General features: G+C 36.7%; 1 protein-coding gene across 3 annotated transcripts in view; it reads right to left on the bottom strand.

The window, feature by feature from the left end:
- The window catches only part of DCLK2 (doublecortin like kinase 2), an 82,969-nt gene that overhangs the window by 48,986 nt on the left and 13,370 nt on the right, over window positions 1-20,613 (bottom strand). The window lies entirely within an intron of this gene.

Raw genomic sequence — 20,613 nt, 5'->3', positions numbered from 1 at the left:
CAAAATGGAAATAGAGAAACAAAATCAAGCTTTCAGATGCTCTCTAGCCACCATTTCAAACAATGACATTTCATAGACGAAATAAAAGAAATTAAATGTAAAAATACTATCATATATACTGTGAAGGTATTTGGGTCTCGGCAGATTCGCTTCCATGCTTACTCTGCTTTGCCCGTCGTGAGCTATTGAGGTCTGTTGAACTTGTATGCAACATCTGCAACAGTTATGCTGGGCTAGGAACATCAAGTAAAAACAGTGAGGATATAACTGATCAAAGATTAGATGCTCAGAAATGCAAGAAAAATTTCAGTAATACAGGAAACAGAAACCGTACTTTGTAACTAGTTTTCAGAGATCCAATTCAATTCCATTAGCTCCCAACTTTCACCAACATTATTTCTAGGCCTATTGCTGCTGCTTCTGTATTGCTTTACTAAGCAGATAAACAGATGTAAAACACATTTGAAGATGTAGAAACATCTTTGATTTCATGTTCAGAAAACAAATGGATTATGAAGACAGCAGTAAACTAACACTTTTAGGCACTGATAAAGAACAGATATATCAATACCGATATACTAGAAGAAATCCTCCCAGAAAAAAAAAAAAAAATACGACATCTGCATTGGTTTCCCCTTAAAACCAAAAATCAACAAAATGTTTATGTCTGAAAATGTCAGTTCTTCATTTGAATAAAAATCCACAAGTTTCTGAAAAAAAAGTAAAATGGACCACACGTCGCCGTCCCCTTTCCTCCCCCACGCAGAAGCACAGAATAAAACCATAAAACCAACCCCAACCCCCAAAACTGTCAAGACCACATAACAGTAGAGAAAATAAGTGCGAAACCCCATCTCAGTCAATTGACTTTTGTGGCATCTGCTACAGGGCTTGGGCGAAGTGTTAGATACCCTATTTTAAAATCACACTGTATTACATTTTTATTGTCATACCGCTCTTAGCAGCTTGGAACTTGACTTTCAAGAGTTAGGCAGAGGATTTAGGTGACTCAGTACTTTTTTGGAATTAAAGGCTGACTCAGTCTGTTGGGGTTTTTTTTAGGTAAACTGGGAGTAAATTGGGAGGTGAAAAAGATGTATACAGGGTCATAATTCAGCAATATACTACTAAATATTAAAAAACCCTAAAGCATTCTGGATGAGTTTCTGCTGAGCCAGTACATCAGAGATGCTGCTGAACATTGAAAGTATCTGGTAACATTATCTTGTTTTGTGGGCCTCTGTATCAATTATATTAATCTGATAGATGCTTTTGAAATGCATGAGAAAGATCATCTTGTTTTGAAATTAATTGGCTCAGAACTCATTAATGGTATCTGGAAATAAATCTTCAGAGAACAGGAACAATACATCACAGATTATTACTGAAGATCCATTTCAAAACCACTGATTTTTTTAAATAAAATTTAAAAATACATATCAGGCCTCCTTCTGTAAGATCCTTAACTCTGAAGTGTAAAACAGAGCAAACACTATCTTCAGATTATAACATCAACCACAGTGAAACTCAAAGCTGAAGGCTAGTCACATATTATTAGCTCTCCTACCCTCAGAAAACAATACTGGCACTTGAAAAGAATTTTTCACTTTCTTCCATTTATATTTGGCAATACTTGAACCATTACTTTCTTCCAAAATCCTAATACTCATTGAAGAGCAAACAGAAAACATATTTATTCCTGTAATACAAACTCTTCTGATTTTAGGATTACATAAATGTGACTTTATTATTACATAAAATTAATTTACATAATGGAAGGCTAAATGTAAAATTTAGATTTGTATAATCTTGACATTTTGTCTGACCAAATCTTTTCAGCAGTTTGGCTTAGTTTATTTTTCCCAAATCTTACTTGAGATAACTGCTGCCAGTCAGTTCAGCAGTAGAATCCCTTCATATTCTTAGTCACATGGTGTACAAAAGGTAGCCAGTCTGGACATCACTAATCACCTATTTCTGGTTTAATAAACAAACATGCAAACAATAAGCAAAACCCATTCTGCTTCAAGCTAAAACTAAGACCAGGCTATGGAACTGGAAGAGTTATATATGGATATGCCATTTTTTTTTTCATTAGTCATGTATCAGCAAGAGCAATTACAAGAAGGTTTTATGCCTGCTGGTGCTGCTGTGGAACATTAATACCATTAATACCATGCTGCAACAAGCAGCAGCATCAGGGAGTGCTATTTAGTAGCACATCAGGAGCAGACACTGAATCTGCTCAGACAAGGAATTAGATAAGCTTTAAAGCAAATACTGCAGCAGGTTGTCATTGTCACACACTTTTAATTACAACATGGCACTGGCCCCATTCATCCAGTTTTCTGCAGTCAGGTCAAGATTTTATTTGTTCTTTCTCTAAGAAGTATGCAATGTCTGGAGGAGCATCCTAATTTAAGAAGGACATAATGCAATTCATCTTTCTGTTTTCTAGCAACTTACATTATGTATATGGCTGAATATACAGTTAGTTGTCTAATCCTGAACCCCTCATTTGACTGATATTTTGTAGGTACCTTGTGTCAGAAACACCTAAATTTTTGTCATTCTTTGTCTCCTTAGACCACAAGAATTTTATACTCTCCAGGAGCAGAAAAATATTTCCTCAGGCATGATTTCAGAAATTGTCTTCAAATGCTGAAATAACATCACAATCTTGAGATCATATAGATCATAAAAGTGTAAAGCAGGCACTTAAAGAAAAAGGTGTCAGGATATCATCACTGAATCTCACATATGAATTATACAAAGAGATTCACTTTATACCTCCCGCTCTTTCAGTTCCTCCCATTGAGAGAATTTCTGTCCACACTGGAGTCCTGGTTAGAATTTCAACCACTCCTACACTTGATTACAGCAGTATTATCCTTAATCTATTTAGTCATTATTGCTAAAGCAGGAGCGTTGTTCTGGCAACTGCTCCTTCATTATGAGGTCATTGGTGTCCTTATTTCTGCTCTCAAGGTCTAAGGCTTTTGCAGATATTCCCCAGTGCTTATAGAGCTTCCTAAGCAGCTTCTGGGAACATATGTTGTTTATACTAGCTCTGGGTAGAGTTTCACTATGTGTGCCAAGTAGACCTCCACGGGGCCCTGTCAGTGATCAACTGATTTAGTGTTCAAAATTAGAACCCAAGACCAGCTACTTTTAGCAGACTCACTGCAAGAGTCTTAATTCTTCTCTGCATTCAGCATATCCAGTCATAGTTGTGGGTTTTGTTTTTTTTTTTTACTTACCCTGACGTTTTCTCTACTGATATATTAAAAAGGACTGGCAGTAAAGTGTGATTTGTAAAGTGCATTAAAATGAGTTGGCAGATACCTGTCTGACTTGCAAAGCCTTCCCCAAACAAGAAGTTCCTTAAAGAAAATGCTTAGAGATATGATTTTTATTGATACGAACCATCTGTTCAATATTAACAATACTCTTTTTAAATACAGTTTCAAGTGGAAAGTCTCAGGGACAATAAGCAACATGGCTTATTTATTCCCATATAAAGAGATAATGCTAAAAGGTTTCCTAGAAAGCACACTCTGGACCAGTGGATTTTTTTTTTTTTCCATTTTTCTGAGCCTCCCTAGAAATATTTCTAGTGGAGATACAGATCCCTGAGAAGGGAGTTTAGAATTATCAGCTATTACTTTACTATTCTTAATTAGCTTTTACAAACCACCTGTTTTCTATGAACATTATGTCAAATCTGCTGCTTAGAATACTGTATGGAAAAGTGAACTCCAGGAATCCATGGTTCACACTGCATCTTCTAAGTATTCCACGGATGTTTCCCTGACAGGCTTTTCTTCTGTTTAAATGGGATTGTAGCAATATTTTTTGTTCTAGAACTCTTTGCTTACTGGTCTAAAAAAAAAATCCTTTGAAATTGTTATACAAATATTTACATTCAATACATGGCAGTTACATAATGGTGCCTTTAAAGGAGTGAGAACTATTAATAAACTCAGAAGAACTCAAACAAAACATAACAGGTCAGAGCCTGCAACTGAGCATTGGTCAGTCTCTCTGGACTTGCGCTGATTTTTCTCAACTCAGTATCATTATGGATATTCCTGAAAGTCTGTCTGGAGAATACTCCAAAACTAACGCGTCAGACTCATTTTCACCAAGGGCCTCTCGGTTGCCTTCAAAAGGCTGAATGTAATTTTAGGACCCCTGATCTAAAAGATACAGTACAAAGTGCCTGCAGTACAAAAACTAAGTTCAGTGAAAGTTCTTAGTCCTCCTGGGAAGACTCTTTTCTCTGATATGGTTGACTTGTAATACTTAGAATAACTCTCAGCTTAAAAAAACCCAAACAAAAAAACCCCACACCACACTTAAAATATTCACAGCAGAAGTGCAATCTCCCCTTACACACAGTTTCTCTTAATATGCTTCATGTTTAATTAAGTGCTGTCACCCCAAATTTAAGTTTACACACTGAATCCAGAAATGTTCAAATATTGCCCTGTGTATCAGCAAGTTACTACTGTGAGAAGTATATGCAGGGAAATAAGGAGTGAGAGACTTTGCAAGAACATAAAAGCGGCAAAATTTAAGAATAAATGAGTTCTGAACATAACACTAAAACAGGCACGTTTCATCTCCCTCCAAGCTTATATTTGACATGGGAAGAGCAAATGTTTAAAATGCTTTTATAAAGAGACAAGGTGTTTTATGTTTTTTTATCAATACAGAAGTTAGAAAAGTAAATCATCATAATTTTAATGTCTCATAGGCTATGTGGAAATCCATCTACCCTCAGTCTCTTAACAGTGCCAGCCTCTTAGTCATGCATTCTATTTCTCCCAGTCATTTGCCAACTCAGAGCTTTCACAGTAAATATTGACTCTTTCTGTCAAGATTTGTAATTTTGATAGATATTTGTGCTTTTAATATAAAGGTTTTTACTTCAGTCTGCTTCAGTCAAGTAGACTGAAGTAAAAGCCATGCTTATTGTGTGCATAAACTCCTTCTATCCAAGACAAATTAATCCTGAAAGCCTCTACATGGATTTGCTGTCTGCCAGTATGAAGTGACAGATGCTGCATCAGCTTTTTCTAAAACTGTCAGGTGACATTCTTTTAAAGAAACACAGCAAAAGTGCATTTCATTTACTTCATGATGGCCCCTCTGATCTCCACAGTTCCTGGGAATCACAATTACTCATTCTTTACTAACATTAGGCTTGTGACAAATTCAGTCAAAGGAAAGTAAAAATTTAACTCACTATATTGAGTTCAATTAAAAAAAATAGCATTCATTTGACAGAATTTCCTTCCTGCGCAGTGAGATTATATTTATCTAATTTGACTGTTTTGATACTTCAGTATTTCATAAATTAAAAACCAATAAGTATTTTTCATCAAGTTGCAAGATTACCTATTCTTTAAATAAAGTTATTCTTTAAATACCCTATTACAGCCACAGCCAAAAATTCATAGTAGTTTTCTGACTGGTTTGCCATTAAAGGATTTTATAATTACTCAATATTTTGTTATAACAACAGCCAAAACCAAATCAAAAACAAACCACAAAAAACCCACACGGAAAACAACGAACAAAAACCCGTGAACACCCAAATAAAACCAATGAACACCCCTCTGTCTCTCCCAAAACTCCTATTGATATCACAAGGTTACAATGCCCATTTTTTACTAAAATCCATTCCACACTGGAGGTAAGATTGCAAGAGAGGGAGGAGAAAAAGCAATTGAAAATTCACCGTCAGGTCATTTTACTTTTACGAAAAGTCCATGCTGTCACTCTGAATAAGGTTACTATGCTACTATAATATAGAGCTTCAGCATTTATGGTTACATTGTTACCATTTTAGAATAATTGAAATGTTACATCTGTTGTGCAGTAGAAACTGCCTATTATCACCAAGAACCAAAAAACATTCCTTAAATAAAGCACTTACACTTTGTACAACACCTTGATGTATGCATTTACATATAATACCTTCCCTAGCACATGCTATCATTACTGATGTTAAAAAAAAAAACCCTCACCATACTGAAATCATACGAGGGATTCCCAAGGCTGTTTTAATACAAAATAATAGTAGAAGAAAAACAAATCTAAATCAAATCCCATCAGAGAGGTGATGAAGAAGGGTCATAGTGAATTAGAGGAAGGCAGATATGAAGTTTCTGCTAAAGAAGTGATGCAGAATATGGAATTTGCAACTAGCAATTTTATAATCATGGTTTTACAAATGAATAGCTTGTCAAGTGCTATGTATTTCAAGCATATCTATGCATTAGTGAAAACATGCAGGTATTTTGGAAAATTAGTTTCTCAGAACTCAGAATCTGACCTGAGACTTTTATTATTAAAATAGCTGGAAATGCGTTCATGAGTTTGGAGATTTTAAATATAATCTAATATATAATATTCTAAGAACTGTCAGTCAGATTTAACCATCAAAGAATCTAGTCTAGTAGAATATTAAAAGTGAACAACCTGTTTAAACTGTACTTTCTTTAAAAAAAAATAGATGTGCGGTTGTTTTGAGGATAGAAATTTGGAAAACAATTTTATTTATGTATTTTCTAAAATAAACAATCTCAAGCATATATATGGTAAGGAATGCTACTGATAAAAGTCAATTTTCTTACTGAAACCTTGTAATACACTATAATATTCTATTTCATATAAACCTGCATTTTCTATTGTAGCAAACGACAATTAAAAGAGAAATTTTATAGAGTAAGACAAAATTGTAACTTATTCCCTGCTAAGTGAGGACATTTTACGGATAAGGTCCTCTCATAATTGAGGTGTCATAGGCACAATATCGAGTCCTTACCTAAAAATAAAATTTTTTGAGTATGCTATTCAGACTAGAAATGACTCACAGAATGAGGGAGGATGAATCATCTACAACAATTTGAGATTAATTATATGTGGATATATAAAACAATGGAAAAAATATGGTCATAAAGAGCCTCTAACTTCAGTCTTATCCCTAACAAAGTCAGTTTACACAAGAGGTATTAATATTTATTTCTCATGTCACATCAGACCAGGCTTTAGTTCCATCCCAAGTCAATTTTGAACTTCACATAACCCTTTTTTCACTCACACAAAAGAGGAAGTGCCATAATTCTCATTTAGTGTACCAGTGTACTCACAAGGATTCCTAGTTAGGTCTGCATGTGAAAACACTGGACCCTAGCTTTCCCTTCTGTACTTCCCCAATATTTACAGCAACAAAGAATTTTTGTTCAGAGCACTGAGAATTTCAGCAATGTGTCCTGTTGCCAGGATCTGTATCAATCCCCACTGGCTTTGTACAGAAAGATGAAACACAGAGGTTGCGATTTTGGAAAACTTTTGGGAAAAGGAAAAGATTCCATTTAAAAGACAGATCCACTTCTAACTATAAGGCAAACAAGCTGGAAGACAGGCATATTTTTCCTTTAATGCACATATGGTTTCAACCACACTAAAAGATTTGGCAGTCATTTCAGATACACACTGCGAGCTTCAGAGCAGTGAAACACTGGGGAGTCATATCTAGCACAAATATGCAAAGCCCTGTTCTCACAGTTCTTCCAGTGTCAAGAAAATACACCTCAATGTGTATCGAGCATTTGTGCCCAAACACTTGAGAACAGACAGAGCAGGTATGCATCTCATTTTCCTTAGCTTACCAGTTGACTTTTTTATTTTATTGTAACTCGAAGAGTAAATAAAAAATTATTTGTATATGACAACAACATTCTGCATAGGATAGTACCATGGACTATTCTGTTTCCTCTCTTAAGGGAGTCTTTTGATAAACAAATGATGCCCGCCACTCCCAAATGTCATGTGAAGACCCCAGTCACATAGGGCTAATGCAATGAATGCTGCTTTTATTACTTAGTTAAGAATTCTTATTTAAGCAAGAAGGATAAATTGAAGTTTTCCATTTCATATAAGCATTTAGGTACTACTGATCTTGCATACACCTCCCAACAGATGAAGAAAGAAGGTCTAGGATGTGACACAAGGTCCTTCCCCACAGTGCAAGCAAGAAGTAGAAATGTTGGAGGCCTGGCTATTAATAGGTTTGGAGTTCTTCATTTTGGAAGTGTGCTGGGTTCTGAGCTGATAAAAATCCCTGCAGAGTTCTTTGCCACTAATATGCGAGCAGTTGAGCACTTCTGCATACCTTGATTTAGCAATACTTACAGAAGGAATGCATTAGACTAAGGAGGATTAAGGAGAACTAGAGCAAACAAAGAAGTGTGTAGCTAGCTGGCGCTGTGCTCTGGCTCTTCTGTCTCCAGAGAGAGTGGCTCAGTAGAAGTCCAAATAGCTGTGAAACCATCCTTTATTTCTGTTAACAAGTATGGGAGCAAAGAATGAAAAACACATCACCTTAACAATTCAGCTATAAGACACAATTTCAAAACATTTTTTCTCTTCACACAGAGATACAACTGTACATTGACTTAATGAAGTAGACCACTGTCCTACCTGTTCTCACTAGAAAACTGTGGTCATTAAATTAGGTCATCAGAGACTGAAGGGTGTAAGTGTTGTAATCTGGCCTTAAAGTCTCTATTTAGCTAATCATATTTTAATAGCTTTAAAACTAGAGGTATTTTTCTTTAACGGCAATCAGGCTGAATTTTCCAAAAGATCCTCCCACTATACTTGATAACTTATACTAGTGTTTATCGCTAAAAAATCCTCATAAATTTTATTTCTTACTAAGGACTGGGACAGAGTCTCCTTGAAAGTCTGAGATAAGAATAAGAAAGGGTCCCAACTCCTAATCGTTTTTAGAGTACATAATGTCTCAGTGCTTCTGATAGTTTTCATGTCTTTTGATTTGTATTGGAACAAACAAAATTATAACTGGTCTTTTTTTGTTTCGATTACTATGTGTGTAGTGTCAATCATAGTTACACGGGTCTTAAATGAAGATGAAAAGCTTCCATAAGAAAAAATAATGTTCATCCATCCAATCTACACTTCTCTTCATGCAGTTTTTGACAAGAAAATTACTACACAATATTATGAGTGAACACTCCTAATATTAGCTTTTATTTTATATTATATTAGCATTTATTTTATATCTCACATATAGTAAGTCACATGTATATAGAAAATGGAGTTACTGTGATGGTAAATAAAGTTTCAAAATAGAAATTTAAGAAATAGAAACTTTCACCTCACACTGATTATTGCCAAAATATGTGAGCAAGCCATGACAGTTACTTTGTAAATTCTGGCCAAGCATCTGCAATTCATTAGTAGTATCAAATAACATCATTTACCCACTTACAATATTGTTCCAATTTTTTTTTATATTTAATGACATATACAGGGTGGGGAAAGAAGTTGTTTAGATGTAAGTATCATAAATACATTTTTAAAAACTGAAATATTTGAAAAGTAAAATATATGAAAAACTGTGGAAAAGATAAAGTGTGCTGAGAGAAATCAAAATGTATTCATGTGTCAAAACCAAGGAAGACTGTATAATTACTAGTTCAAATGGTATTTGAAGCCCTTTCAGATCCTAAAAGCTTCTCAAAAAAACACTTTTGCATCTTGGACTGTACCTTTTCTCATGGGCTTCTCAATAATGTGTGGCAGAAGATAATGATGAGGTTCTCACATATATAATTAGGTATGCCAGTCCAAAATCAAGAAGAAATCCCTTGCAATAAGGGGAGATTAGTGCTTGAACTAAGAGTGTGTTTTTAAGCAGGCATCAGGCTTCAAGGACTACAGGTGATAACAAATCTATTGTCTATACCAACAGCAGTCCGATACTAAAACTGCAAGAAATTTTATTGTTTGTGTATGGAAAAAGGAAAAAAAGGACAAAACACAGAGCTTTGTGAATCAGATTTCATTATTTGTTCACCTTCTTACTTTTGGACTTCACAAGCTTAATATACTTATTTTGCTGTATTTATTCTTTAAGTAAAAACACATAAAGTATTACATATTATGAAATTTACAACTGTACATTAACATAAATTTTACAAATATGCTCCAATGCATAAGTTTTTACTGCTGTCTCTTTTCCTCAGCTCCAGGAAGTTCAGATCAGCCAGAATACATAAGTCTACCAGGAACCTTCACTGTGCTCTGGTTTCCTCTTGGGCTCATATAAAGCCAATTGTGGCATACAGATTTTGTTTGCAAAGACATTTGAGTCAGATGTCAGGTATGTCCGTGTGTCCTCTTTGCTCAGAAAGCCAGAACCACTGTCCAATTTCTAGAATTATTTTGGAATAGGCCATCTAAAATTACTTGGCAGTGTAGAGGCTAAGGATATAAAGAACATTTTTCATGTCTCCTATGCTTTCTCTGTAATACACAAAGACCAGAGTCCTGAAGTTACATAGATTAGCAATCTTCAGCTCATTACAGGCCCTGAGGATGGATTTGTGACAAGCAATGTATAGGAGAAGGATAGGGTGGACATTTTTCTGAACTATGTTGGATGTAAAGCATTTGAGATTGCCAGTGTCAATATAGGCAACTGGATATTCTCAGCCGTGCTGTCCCTTCCAGTTCTGTATCTCAACAGGCTGTTTACTTCTGCTATTCCAAATGTGATTATATGAAGGATTCTAGTTAATAGTCGCTTTCTATGATGGAGTGACTGCATCAGTGGACAATGGAAGAGCTACAGATGTAATCTATCTGGACTTTTGTAAGGCCTTTGACACGGTCCCCAAAACATCCTTCTCTCTAAATTGCAGAGATATGGATTTGAGATTTGATGGATGCACTACTCAGTGGCTGACTAATTGGGTGGATGGTTGCATCCAGAGGGTAGTGGTCAATGGCTCAATATCTGGATGGGCACTGGTGATGAGTGGTGTCCCTCAGGGGTCTGTACTGTATCTTCATCAACACAGACAGTGGGATCAAGTGTACCCTCAGCATATTTGCAGATGACACCAAGATGAGTGGTACAGTTGACATGCCTGAGGGATGGGATGCCATCCAAAGGGACCTGGACAAACTCAAGAAGCAGGCTCATGTGAACGTTATGAGGTTCAAGGTCCTGCTCCTGGGTTGGGGCAACCCCCAGTATCAATACAGGCTGAGGGATGAAGAGCAGCCCTGTGGAGAAGGACTTGTGGAGATGAAAAGCTGAGCGTGAGCCAGCCATGTGTGCTTACAGCCCAGAAAACAGCACCCGGGTTGCGTCAAAAGGAACATGGCCAGCAGGTCGAGGGAGGTGACTCTGCCCCCTTCTGTTCTGGTAAGACCCCACCTACAGTACTATGTCCAGCTCTGGGGTCCTCAGCACAGAAAAGACATGGACCTGTTGTAGTGGGTCCAGAGAAGGGCACAAAAATGATCAGAGGGGCATGGAACGCCTCTCCTATGAGGACAGGCTGAGAGAGCTGAGGTTGTTCAGCCTGGAGAAGAGAAGGCTCTGGGGAGACCTTACTGTGGCCTTTCAGTACTTAAAATGGGCTTGTAAGAAAGATGGGGACAGACTTTTCAGCAGGGTCTGTAGCAACAATGTAAGAGGAAGTGGTTTTAAACTGAAGGACAGTAGATTTAGACTAGATACAAGGAAGAAATTTTTTACAATGAGGGTGGCGAAAAACTGGCATAGGTTGCCCAGAGAGGCTGTAGATGCCCTATCTCTGGAGACATTCCAGGCCAGGCTGGATGGGGCTCTGAGCAACCTGATCTAAACATGTCCCTGCTCATCGCAGGGGGGTTGGACTAGATGACCTTTGAAGATCCCTTCCAACCCAAAACATTCTATGATCTATGAATAGTTACCTTTAAATGTACCTTGGCTGGATTACTATTCAAAGTTTTAACATGACTGCAGGAAAGAACTTGGATCTAAATGCATCTGAAAACTGCCCCAGGTGCTGGGAAAACCTGGTAACCAAATATTCAAAATATTTTTGTTTCTAGCACAGCATATAGTAAAAACATAATATATAGATTAGAAATATACAGTTACAGAATATTAGAAATATATTAATGCAGCTTATCCAGAAAAGTCATACAGCCATGATGTCTAAGTTTCAACATGAGTGCAACTGCTCAATCAACAGCCCTTCAAAGTCACTCTTCGCTTCTGCAGGAAAAGGAGAAACAAAAATCTAAAACTTGTTAATAAAGCAAATATGTCAGAGGGGAAAAATAATAATATTACAAGGTTTTTTTTACTATCTGACACAAGGGAGAGATGGCCTATTTAAAAAAAAAAAAAAAAGAAAACCAATTGCATCTCTACTACCCCTATAGAAGTCTGGTAAGAAAACTATCATACTATCATAAAGCTCACATATTACATTCCAATTCTCTTCACAATAGAAACAATACTTCCTACCTCAAAAAGCATTACATACTTGACTGGGTGAGAATATGTCTATGCACCTGACAGCAACTAGATATGATCATAGAATCACAGAATCACAGAATGTCCTGAATTGGGAGGGACCCACAAGATCAGAGTCTAACTCCTGTCCCTGTATATGGCAACCCCACAGTTCACACCATGTGTCTGAGGGCATTGTCCAGTCTCTTCTTGAACTCTTTCAGGCTTGGGGCCGTGACACCTCCCTGGGGAGCCTGTTCCAGTGCTCCAGTACGCTCTAGGTGAAGAACCTTTTCCTAATGTCCAACCCAAACCTCCCCTGACACATCTTCCTGCCATTCGCTCGAGTTCTGTCATTGGTCGCCAAAGAGAAGAGATTGGCACCTGCCCCTCCTCCTCCCCTTGTGAGGAAGCTGTAGACTGCATTAAGGTCTCCTCTTAGTCTTCTTTTCTCCAGGCTGAACAAACCAAGGGACTTCAGCTGCTCCTCATATGGCTTCCCCTGCAAACCTTTCACCAACTTCGTAGCCCTCCTCTGGACACGCTCCAGTAGTTTAATATCTTTTAAGCTGCAGGTAGTCAGTCTGCGCTCTGACCAGACATAGACCACCTCCAGGTTCATCAGTTATACAGATCAAAGCTGGCTGGTGTCAGATGGCTGCCTGTACTACCTTGTAGGCACATTCTAAGTGTCTGTATTATTTGTGCCCTTGAAAATCTTAGGGAGAATAAGGCCGTCTTTAAGTAGGCTCCAGCTCCACATTTATCTATGCTTGAATCTTGAGGGTGACAGAGCACTGGAACAGGCTGCCCAGGGAGGTTGTGGAGTCTCCTCCTCTGAAGACATTCAAAACCCACCTGGACACATTCCCGTGTAGCCTCATCTAAGTGTTCCTGCTCCGGCAGGAGGATTGGACTAGATGATCCTCCGAGGTCCCTTCCAATCCTTAACATTCTGTGATTCTGTGAATCTCTTCAATTTTATTCACATTTAAATCAACCACACCCTTGACTTCTTTAAAAGAGAAACTGCAAGTTTTCCCATGCAAGAAAATGACACCTTCAGAAAGTGCTTACAAAGAGGATTGTGGCTGTCTAGTACTCAGCCATCTTTATTTTTCTTAACTAGCTGGTTTATTTTCCAATAATTTTATCCAGACTGGAATTACCTAATTAAGTACTAGTTGAGTTGGAGGTTAGAGATAAGAGAGGTGAAGCCAAGAAACACTGAACTTACTAGGCCAAAAAAAACCAAAAAACAACTTTCCATTTAGTTTACAAGTTATGTTCTTTTTGCTTTCTTCTGAAATATTTTAGTTTCTTTAAAAAGTCTTCCATGATTGCAGAGATACCCTGTACCATATATCAATATAAAAACCACCAAATAAATATGAATAAAATAAATATTTAAGAATGTGGTGTAGACTGCATATTTGCACAACAGTAGACATTGATTGTGGATTTTGTAAACAGGAGAAGTTCTACAAGAATACTGAATTTCACTGCCTACAGTGAAAACTGAGTATCACTTCTTCCTATGCAAAGCTTTCTAACTTCAAGCCACAAAGAGGGTCATTGTTCTATTTAAGCACTGGGAAGCTCTCTGCTTTTAAGAGTTGGCTTGTGTTGCTATTACTTGAACATTACTTTCCCTTCAGTGTCTTCAGACTCCTGTGTTTAAAGGTTCATTGCAAATTAACCAGTTAGCAATATTTTAAACATTAAAGATAAATATTCTCTTTCCTCTCTCTGACAAACTTTCATATTTGCTGCCATTCATTTATTATGGAAGAGAATGCCATTTTTCTTAATAACTAGTACAAATCTCCAAGAAAATATCATATTTTAAGATTTCAGTATTATTGCTTCAGTAGACTTAAGATGTGTTGACAAACTGATTACATCCAACCAAGAAGCAGCTAGTGTAACACATCCATCAACCTGACAACCTGGAAGACAAATCTTAAAGCTAGAAAGTTGGTTTATAGACTATGTTACGAACAGGAACGAAGAAAATTCAACCTTGAAACCCTTTCATATGTGGCTGGTAAATAGCTTTACATTGTAAGGTGTAACATGCTTCTTAAAGAAAACTTCACATATTTAAATGTGATAATGCAAGAACTGTTTACTGAAGCAACACAGGGTAATTTAATTACAGGAAAAATAATTTCTAAGATCTCAAAGTAATGAGGAACCTGTGACACAAATCCTAATCTGGCGTATGACAGCTGCAGAATGAATTCAAAAGATTTTTACCAGACTAATTATCTGTTAATGGCCAGGCTCAGCAGGGCACAACAAATTCCCAAGGTTTAGCTTCCAAGTCACGTGATTCAATCTTTAGCATGGCAGATGGCAGACAATGACTGCATACCGCTCTTTTATTCCAAGAGCTACACACACCATTTCTGTAACCCAGCACTAAAATTACTGTAATCATACATCAATAGAGATACAGTGTTACCACTGGTGACACCACTATTTTTGTAGTGATTGTTTCCCACACTGTGCAGCATGTCATTTTTAATAAATGCTGTCAACTCTTGGTGTGCACAGACAAAAATTGAAAATGCCATTTATCTTCTCTATAGATCCACAAAGACTCCTGCAAGTCAAATGTCACTTTCAACAGGACACACATGCTTGCTTTTAGCTATAATATCAGCAATTTTTCTCAGTTGCCACACTCTAATTTAAAAATGCTGACTTTGCATCAGTATTTGATTTTGTGTTCATTTTGATACTCTATTATTTCAAGATTCCATTTCATCAGTTGGTTGAGTTTAATGGATATTACTCATTACATATCTAAACCTTAGCTCACTGAAAAAGATTGAATTCACACTCAGTGGACTGCAGCTACTACATTCTCAGCAACATTATACAATATCGCCCAAGACAGAATTACATATCCTTGTGTGGAGGAAAGAGATATACGTTCTCTGTTTCATCTGTACTACATTTTGGGTTCTTGATCTCCATAAAGTAAGAATAATACACAGGGGTTTTGCCTCCTCCTGAACAAATTCTAAAGACCTTTGTTCCAGAAAGCCAAGTTTTCCAGTGCTAGACTGTAGCTATTTCACATGGCATGACCTTTATTTTTTGCATATGCAACAGAGCAGAAGAACTTCCTCAGCATTATTGTTCAGGGCCAGTTCAAGACACTCTGAGATGACTCACCAGATGTTCAAGGTTCTGTTTCTTCTCTAGTGCTTCTTCTGTAGTATCTTAAGTATCATAATTTTGTTAAAGTGCTTACCACTTTGCATTTTCTTTTTTCCTCAAAATGGTAACTGGACTGGTAATATGATCCTGTCAAAACTTTGATGAAAACTGAAAATACTTTCTAGAGGTAATTCCTAAACTACACATTGTCTGCCTATGGCCTTTGTACTACTGCATGTAATGAAAAGGCGTTAGAAAGTGTTCCATAACAAGATTAGTAGCTAGGAAAAGATCTTTGTGTTTTCATATACAGAGTATTTTTCAGATCCCGACTTCTATGACAGGGCACAGTTAATTTCAGGTTAGTTTCAGATAACACTTCCTTCCACAGAAATATTCCTATCTGTAGATATTTATGTCCACAGACCAAGGCCAAAATTAGCTCTTCTGTTTGAGTACACTATTTCCTCCTTTCTTCTAGCAATAAATAACCTCTGTTTCCAGTTCTGAGCATATTTATTGAAAGCCTGAACAAAAATATCACGTAGCAGCTTCCATGGATTAATTCATTTCCTGTTATAAAGACTTCCTCAAAATTAGGGCCACCTTAGTTACTTAGTTTTCCTTAGACTTGCCAAATTTGTATCCCACACTGACTAGACAAACAGCTCTCCACAGTTGTTCTCTGAAACAATTTTAGCCTCTAGTAAAAGCCCAACTTCCCCTGAATCATGTTTCATATCAAATATTAGAAGAGGTTTGCTAGCATTCAGATAAAACTCACTCTAACTGCAAACACTGCTGTAGGAATTATCTTCAGGATGCAGGTGTGTACACATGCACATTTCAATGTTAAATAGCATTTAGATTTTTGTTATTTTATCTCTAGCTCAACAGTTCTTCCGAAGTTGTAGTGTTTGGTTACCAACTGCAAAATTGCCTGTAGCAGTAATTCAGATCTGTGCTATTTCCAGTACATTTGTGAAAGTGCCTATACTAGGTTAGAGACTGAGACGTAAGATTAAAGACTTCCTTTGGTTTCAGTAGCTTTCAACTACACACAATGCCTGCTTACATGGAATCAAGTTTCTATTATAGTTGTTTCTCATCCTGTAATGAGGTATCAGACAGCAAGGTAGCAATACAGTTTAATCACACGCACACAACACAAAAGAGTACACTGAGTTCCCAGTGCCTGCTTCTTTAAAAAAAGTGTATTTCTGATGAGTAAAATACAGCTGAAAACCAAGTAGCCTTTCTCCTATCATTAGGTAGGAGGTAATTGAACTAAAGCTAAATATTTGCTAAAACTACTCAATTAACTTCAATAAAACTAATTTTAAAATCTCATCCAAGTATAACTTTGCATACAACATTGGAAAACTGAGAAAAACATTTATACATTCCACAACTTGTCTCAGTACTAAATAGTCAGCTCTCATTGAGAATAAGATTCTAGAAAAAATACTGTACCAACGGAGGTTTTCAGATCTGAATGACAGAAACCTGCCAAAAGAACTGAAACAAAAAGATGGGGAATATCAGTTGTTCTAATTAATGAGATCTTTCCTGCTCATCTATTTTTTGGGTTCTAGAGAGATCTGCCCTCTATGGGGTAGATTAGCAGCTGCAGTTGTCTCCTTAGCATTTCCACTGTAAAGCAAATACAAAATTCAGTTTACAGAAGCTACCATCTCTACTAAGAATATTCAAATCTGTCACTGGAAAATAAAAAATTACTGAGAGGAGAGCATGATGAGTCTGATGAATATTTCCAATGTAATGTCTGTTTTCTTCAGTTACACTTTTACTTTTAATGAGCACCTTATGAAAAACTTCATTAACAGAAAATTAGGGAGCTTTTGGCTTTGGAGATAGCCACCAACATACTCGTGGCCCATCCAAAAATTATTTTAAAATAAGGCTTACTTGTGGTACTTTCCCACTATTTTGGGAATGGAGTAGAGAAAAGGTGGCTCATCCACCTTTTCAATCCTGTTATGGATATTAATCCGCGAAACTGCAACACAATGCAAGCTTAAAAAGTTACTATCATCCTGGAGTGAGGATTTCATTTTCTTTTGTATGTCAAATAATATATGTTTCAGAGTTCCATAGGCTTTTTGCGAGTTTCTCACAGGAAATTCCCCTATATATTATGTTCGTTTAAACAATTAGTGCAGGTAATTTATCATTAAGTCGCTGCTCTACACTCCACAATGACTGAAGCTTGAAGCTTGTTTAGAAACCCCCCATTCTCTTGTGAGGTAAGGAAGGGTTAACTTTCCAAGTGGAGAAGTTTCAGTCTGACTGCCCTTGCTTCACAGTAGGATAGTGAAAGATTCCAACAAAGAACAGAAAGGAAAAGTGCAGCCAAGCAAGGACAACACTTTGGTCAAACAAATATATTAGGTAAACCTCAATGTCAGAAGCACTAAGACTGGAATGGCAGAAGCCTGCATTGCAAAGTTAAAGCCTATTTACCTTTATAGGAATAATTTACCTCACATAGAAACCATCGCAAAAGCCTTGAGAATTAAGTTTGTTGTTCAACAGTTTAAAAGTGAAAAGTTAGCCTTGAATCAATGTAGTTAAAAAAAAAAAATGTGCTTGAGGATACAAAGCACTAATATTCTAAGTTACAGCACCCATATTGAAACTGAAGATAAAAATGAAACCTTGTGTTACAAAGTCTTACAGTTAAAAGCTAGATAATTGTCTGTTTTCATACACAATAATCAAGGAGAATATCCAACACGGATGTTACTCTCTGTGTTGCTCCTATCATGAAGGTGTTGCTGCAGTCAAGATTAATGAAGTCAGAAGAGTAGAAAAATATTTTGAGGACATCCTTTCCATTGTACTACTCGAAATTGAAAAGATTTTTTCACAGATCACTGGCTTAATGATTTTTTTTAGTACACAAGTTAAATAGTTCTAATGGAAAACAAAATCACCCTCTAAGTTAACAGAACACATTCCCTAAGAAAACTATACAAATTTTATGCATGCATGTTTTTAACACCTGAATTCTGGCATCAATTCCATATTAAATAGAAAACACAACCTAAACCTATTTGCTCACAAAAAATACAAAAAAAATATATATTTCTTCAGAGATAAAATACAAAGAAGCAGGGAAAAAGATAAAAACCCAAACCCAGAGAAAAAGCTACATTTATAGGAACACAGCCATTTACAAAATGCCTTTTTTTTTTTTAATGGTTGCCTTTCAAGCTGTGCCAACACTACAATGAACATAAAAGATCTGCTTCCCTAGCAGATTTAGAATAATAAGCAATTACTGCATTAGAGAAAATAGGCTCTGAAATTTCCACCAATTGGTAACTGGCAGCAAAGCAGCTCTTTATTTGCCAGACCCCACAAAGCCCTTGGGCACGAACCTCTACATACACCAGCAAACAACAAAGGGGAAAAAAAAAAAAAAAAGCACAAAAACAAACCTATTCCTCAAACTGGGGTCAGCCCTTCACTTTGGGGAAAAAGAAACAACAACAAAAAAACCAGAAGTGTCTATCTTCCTAGATAAGCAGGAGGTTTTTATTATCAGGGTGATTAAAGCCATAGGTCTTCTATCTGGGACACTATATCCTGTAACCACTAAATCATGATTACACTATGGTTGTGTAAACAAAGGCTCCTTCCTAACGTCTGTGAAAAAGCAAAAAGCTTTTCCTCCAAACAGAAGGGAGGTTTCCACATTTGTGCACTACTACTGCTGAAACATTGTACACAGAGAGGCAGTTGTAAGGGTGTCAGCAGCGAGAACTAGGGATTTCACAGCCCTGCTTGAGAACACCTACATCTACAATCCAAGTTTGATTATTGCCGTTACCACAGAAGGGCAGACGGAGGTACTACAGCAATTAGAAATCTTATACTTATCTTGGAGCATTACCAACAATTGATTGTCCTCTCTGTGGACTGAATACAGCCATCATCCACTATGGATGACAGTAATGTGCAAGCAACATATGTGAGATTTAATGTTAATTAATTTTATTGATCCCTGATGCACTATTGCATCTTCCACATCAATGCAGACCAGTGAGTTTCTACTGTATCAATAATGCAATAGAAGAGCTGAATCTGAACTGAGAATCCTAGTTTTTGCAGTTTCCTTTCTTGACTCTTTACAAATCTGTTTCTATCTATTTCCTTGAGAAGATTAGAATCATCAGAAACAGTAACAGAAGACTTCATGGGCAGAAGAGACCGTATAATAAATATCCTCAAAGCTATTTTATAACAAATCAAATTAAACATGACTAAAATCACATTATGGGACTTTTAAAAAGAAAAGGATGTTCCTAGAAAGGATTCTCTTAGCAAATCTTGTTAACAAATCTCATTAAAAATCAAACCTATTAGCAGAACTAAAGAGCACATTATAGTGCCACCAAGTACTGAAAATCAAGAGTCTCAGTGATGCATTTGCCTTGCTATATTTAACACCAAAGAACAGAAGTTCTTTTCAATTATTTAATTATAAAAAGTGTATCCACAGAACATAACCAGAGAGATGGACCTCATATCAAGACAACCTAAGTGCACTTGGTCTGCCATACATTTGCTAGCAATTTTAAACACAAAAAGGTACTTTTTAAGTAGCCCGTAGGATTACAACCATTATAAAAAGCTTTATGATAGAAATTCCAAGATCTGCTTGAACACAACTGACACTTTTACAAGTAGCTGATGCAAATATATAGGTATGCTGGTGTGCAAGAATACTTGTTCAATGAGCAAGGATCCTAATATTTACTCAACAATACAAGTCCAGGTACCTGATACTGCATGTGATCTACTTCACAGTCTGTGTTACTCTGTATCACTAACATCACAATGCTGGCAAAGTTCCACATCAGTGTCAAAGTATCAAAGCCCTGTTCCACAATGAGCTGAGTCATTAACTTGACTGATCAACAGCAAATGTATTCCTGACACTTTTACCTGGCGCAGCAAAACCTCCTGTGGGCCACTCCTTTGTATTTCTGGGTGAAAACAGAAGACTTACCGCATCATTAATCCTGGCACCACATTTTGCAGTCGTAAAACTAAAAGCAAAAGCAAGTTGTAAAGAT

The sequence above is a fragment of the Streptopelia decaocto genome (assembly GCF_964273445.1).
Source record: "Streptopelia decaocto genome assembly, chromosome: 4".
Classification (NCBI taxonomy): Eukaryota; Metazoa; Chordata; class Aves; order Columbiformes; family Columbidae; genus Streptopelia; species Streptopelia decaocto.
The sequence above is the reverse complement of the archived record's forward strand: the minus strand, read 5'-3'. Positions and strand labels throughout refer to the sequence as shown.